Raw genomic sequence first — 5,413 nt, 5'->3', positions numbered from 1 at the left:
AACCAGGACGAGCTAGCACTATGGCTGACTATGTGCATCCGCTAGCCCTAAGTCCATACGTACATGCATCCAGTTCCATGCCCGGCCATGCCTATCGTGAGCAGCTTGCCGCCTCGAGCGCTCGCGGCAGGCACACCTGCGCGGCCGGCCGCCTCGCCGGGTGGCGGCAGGGCCTAGCCGCCTCGGCCCGTGGCGGCAGGTGCCACGCGTCACCTGACGCGCTTGCCGCCACGAGAAGTGGAGGTCTTTTCTCGTATTTCATACCGCATGTGGTCTTTTTTGATAATAATATTCGGATAATGGTCTTTTTGAACAAAAATTCGTTCGGTGCACCCCTCCGGCTGCTCCTCTTCTTCGAGCGGGACAAGGACGACGGCTGCAGCGCGAGAAGGCGGTCATGTTCTTGTATCCTGCGCACTTGTCGTCGACGCTCGGCCCGACAGCGACATAGGCGACGCGTAGCAAAATCATAGGAGCAGAAACCCTAGCCGTGGGCGAGGCTGGAGGCCGTGAGTGGCGATACTGACTAGAGGGGTGGAAGGCATGCAGTGGGGGGAGGAAGCGGGTATGCTGCGCGCCGCCGAGAGTCGCCGGAATCCACCGGCGTGGGCAGCGGCGGCGGCGGAGGCGGCCTGGGGTCGTTGGGCAGAGAGAGGGAGGCTCGCAAGAGAGAGGGTCGTGGGGCAGAACGCTATCGCCGAAAGTAACGACGAGAGACGCGGCGCCGCAGCCATGGCGTAGAGATCGACTACGAGGAGGGGGGCGGCACGGCGGCCTGCTCGGAAGAGAGGGGGCGTGAGGTGGGGGAGGGGCAGCACGCGGGTTGCTCGATTTGGAGGCAGGGAGGCGCGCGCTCGATTTGGGGGCGAAAACAGAGCGCCCGCGCTGCTGGATTTGGGACGAAAACTTAGCGTGCGCGCGTGATTTTGCCAAGTCCCGCGCTACTGTCGGTGGAGGATGTAAGTCCGAGTATCCACCTCATACACAGTTTTATTTTAAAAAAACCTCATACACGGTTATATATGTAACACGAATGTGTGGAACACAGTTTACATATGTTTTTCCTTTTGTTTGAATTATAAAAAGTATTTCTCTTTTATTTTTGTATTTCCCCAATATTTTATTGTATTTTATTTTCTTTTTATAATTTCTTTTGTATTTTTAAATATTTTATCTTTTGTATTTTTTTAATTCTTTTCTCGTAACCTATGCAAACAAACGTCTGATCGTATTCGCGACTCCCACTATGGTCCACCTACCTCCACCCCGCCATCGTCGGTCGCGCTCGCGTGAAGCCCCGTCCCCCTCCCCTCTTCTGATCCCATCGGAAATCCTCGAGGCATGACACGGTGCCCCATCAACCGGAGTAACCCTAGCCCCGTTGACCAGCAGATGTGGGCCTTTGACTTTTGTCAGTCGTCCTTTGACGAGTGGAATCTTCCACCTCGTTACGATAGGTCAACCCATAGAAACATCCTCGAAAAATGGTCTCGACCCAACCAGCCACTAGATTCACTCTGTATCGACCCGACTCACACGTTTCCCCCGTCCAAGTCACGACGGCAATGCTGTCTGTGGAGAGGGGGCACACCATGGAGCCCAAGAAGGGCAACTACGCACATCACAACACTTACACACATGTAGGAGAACCATATGTGGTGTTTCAGTGGCATTGCTACCCCCGGAAGCCCCACCGACCGGACTAACCCTAGCCGCTTTGGCTAGTAGATCTACGCCTTTGACTTTTGTCTGATGTCCTTTGACCAGTGGACTCTTCCACCTGGTTGTGATAGCTCAGCCGATAGAAAGATCCCCAAAACATGGTCTCGACCCAACCAGTCACTAGATTCCCTCTGGCTCAACCCGACCCGCACATTTCCCCCCTCCAAGTGACGGCAGTAGTGCCGTCCGTGAAGGGGATCGGGCACACCCCAGATCCCCAAGAAGGATGTCTACATAGTCACCACACTTTTACACATGTAGGAGGACCCAGGGCGATGTTTCGGTGGCATTGCTACCCCCGGAAGCCCCACCAACCGGACTAACCTAGCCCCGTTGACCAGTAGATCTACGCATGACACATCACTTTCACACATCCCCAGGCGGTGTGCCATTAGTAATCTTTTTTTTGGTATAGCAATGGCACATTCCAGAGAGGTGCGCCATTAGTAATCTTTTTTTTGGATAGCAATGGCGCACCCCAGAGAGGTGCGCCATTAGTAATATATTTTTTTGGATAGCAATGGCGCTCGGGGGGGAGGGGTGGGTGGTGCGCTCGGCCGATTCCGTTCGGGGGAACCGAGCGAGGAGACAGGGGAGGGTGCGGGGGGTCGGCGGCGGCGGTGGAGCGGGTGCGGGGGGTCGTCGGCAGCGGTGGAGCAGGGGAGGGTGCGGGGGGTGCTCAGCGGCAAGGGGGATTTGGTGAGGGGGGATAGCAATCGAGATGGAGGGGGATCGAGATCGAGTGTCCTCATGAATATTCAATATTTTTTCATATTAAATATGAAAAAATATCATCAAATTTGCAAACACAAACATATATGCAACACCACAAACATATGCAACACCACAAAGAGACGTAGATCTAGCTAGGCCATAAAACATGCATGTGCACATTGTTGGAGGGAGAAAAAAGTAGATCTACAACATAAAAGCTTTCCCCTTACTTACCTATCAAAAAAAGGTAATTTAACAACTTAATTTGGGTGAATCTATGATGCAAATGAGGTGAGGAGGAGGAGGCACCCGAGACAAGCTTGGAGGAGGAGGTGGAGAGAATGAAAGTGGGAAAGTGAGTCTGGTAGGTGGGTGTCCAAAATATCTAGCTGGTCCCAGGTTACTAATGGCGCACCACCTACAAATGCGCCATTAGTAACCCTAGTTACTAATGGCACACTAGCTGGTGGTGTGCCATTAGTAGTTTTGTAACAACAAAAAATTATAGTAGTTGCGCACTGGGTGAGTGGTGCGCCATTACTAGTTAAACTAGTAATGTCGCACTCTGTCCCGGTGCGCCATTAGTACTTTTGGAAGAAAAAAAGTTTGTTAGTAGTGGCGAACCGTGTGCGTATTGGGGAACGTCGCATGGGAAACAAAAAATTTCCTACGCACACGAAGACCTATCATGGTGATGTCCATCTACGAGAGGGGATATTCGATCTACGTACCCTTGTAGACCGCACAGCTGAAGCGTTAAGAAACGCGGTTGATGTAGTGGAACGTCCTCACGTCCCTCGATCCGCCCCGCGAACCGTCCCGCGATCAGTCCCACGATCTAGTGCCGAACGGACGGCACCTCCGCGTTCAGCACACGTACAGCTCGACGATGATCTCTGCCTTCTTGATCCAGCAAGAGAGACGGAGAGGTAGATGAGTTCTCCGGCAGCGTGACGGCGCTCCGGAGGTTGGTGATGATCTTATCTCAGCAGGGCTCCGCCCGAGCTCCGCAGAAACGCGATCTAGAGGTAAAACCGTGGAGATATGTGGTCGGGCTGCCCTGGCAAAGTTGTCTCAAATCAGCCCTAAAACCTCCGTATATATAGGGGGAGGAGGGGGAGCCTTGCCTTGGGGTCCAAGGACTCCCAAGGGGGTCGGCCGAGCCAAGGGGGGCAACCCTCCCCTTCCAAACCGAGTCCAACTAGGTTTGGAAGGAGGAGTCCTTCCCCCTTTTCCCACCTCCTCTTTTTTTTTCTCTTTGATTTTCTTCCTATGGCGCATAGGGCCTTCTTGGGCTGTCCCACCAGCCCAGTAAGGGCTGGTGCGCCACCCCCAAGGCCTATGGGCTTCCCCGGGGTGGGTTACCCCCCGGTGAACACCCGGAACCCATTCGTCATTCCCGGTAACTCCGAAAACCTTCCAGTAATCAAATGAGGTCATCCTATATATCAATCTTCGTTTCCGGACCATTCCGGAAACCCTCGTGACGTCCATGATCTCATTCGGGACTCCGAACAACATTCGGTAACCAACCATATAACTTAAATACGCATAAAACAACGTCGAACCTTAAGTGTGCAGACCCTGCGGGTTCGAGAACTATGTAGACATGACCCGAGAGACTCCTCGGTCAATACCCAATAGCGGGACCTGGATGCCTATATAGGATCCTACATATTCTACGAAGATCTTATCGTTTGAACCCCAGTGCCAAGGATTCATATAATCTCGTATGTCATTCCCTCTGTCCTTCGGTATGTAACTTGCCCGAGATTCGATCGTCAGTATCCGCATACCTATTTCAATCTCGTTTACCGGCAAGTCTCTTTACTCGTTCCGTAATACAAGATCCTGTAACTTACACTAAGTCACATTGCTCGCAAGGCTTGTGTGTGATGTTGTATTACCGAGTGGGCCCCGAGATACCTCTCCGTCACACGGAGTGACAAATCACATTCGAGATTCATACTAACTCAACGAACACCTTCGGAGATACCTGTAGAGCATCTTTATAGTCACCCAGTTACGTTGCGACATTTGATACACACAAAGTATTCCTCCGGTGTCAGTGAGTTATATGATCTCATGGTCATAGGAACTAATACTTGACACGCAGAAAACAGTAGCAACAAAATGACACGATCAACATGCTACGTCTATTAGTTTGGGTCTAGTCCATCACGTTATTCTCCTAATGACGTGATCCAGTTATCAAGCAACAACACCTTGTTCATAATCAGAAGACACTGGCTATCTTTGATCAACTGGCTAGCCAACTAGAGGCTTGCTAGGGACAGTGTTTTGTCTATATATCCACACATGTATATAAGTCTTCATTCAATACAATTATAGCATGGATAATAAACGATTTTCTTGATATAGGAATTATGATAATAACTATATTTATTATTGCCTCTAGGGCATAATTCCAACAGTCTCCCACTTGCACTAGAGTCAATAATCTAGCCCTCACATCATCATGCGAATTACATTGTAATAAATCTAACACCCATACAATTCTGGTGTTGATCATGCTTTGCCCGTGGAAGAGGTTTAGTCAGCGGGTCTGCTACATTCAGATCCGTGTGCACTTTGCATATATTTACGTCCTCCCCTTCGACGTAGTTGCGGATGAGGTTGAAGCGTTGTTTGATGTGTCTGGACTTCTTGTGAAACCGTGGTTCCTTTGCTAGGGCAATGGCACCCGTGTTGTCACAGAACAAGGTTATTGGATTCAGTGCGCTTGGCACCACTCCAAGATCCGTCATGAACTGCTTCATCCAGACACCCTCCTTAGCAGCCTCCGAGGCAGCCATGTACTCCGCTTCACATGTAGAATCTGCTACGACGCTCTGCTTGGAACTGCACCAGCTTACCGCACCCCCATTAAGAATAAATACGTATCCGGTTTGCGACTTAGAGTCGTCCGGATCTGTGTCAAAGCTTGCATCGACGTAACCTTTTACGGCGAGCTCTT

This window comes from Hordeum vulgare, chromosome 7H, assembly GCF_904849725.1.
Source record: "Hordeum vulgare subsp. vulgare chromosome 7H, MorexV3_pseudomolecules_assembly, whole genome shotgun sequence".
NCBI classification, from domain to species: Eukaryota; Viridiplantae; Streptophyta; class Magnoliopsida; order Poales; family Poaceae; genus Hordeum; species Hordeum vulgare.
The sequence above is the reverse complement of the archived record's forward strand: the minus strand, read 5'-3'. Positions refer to the sequence as shown.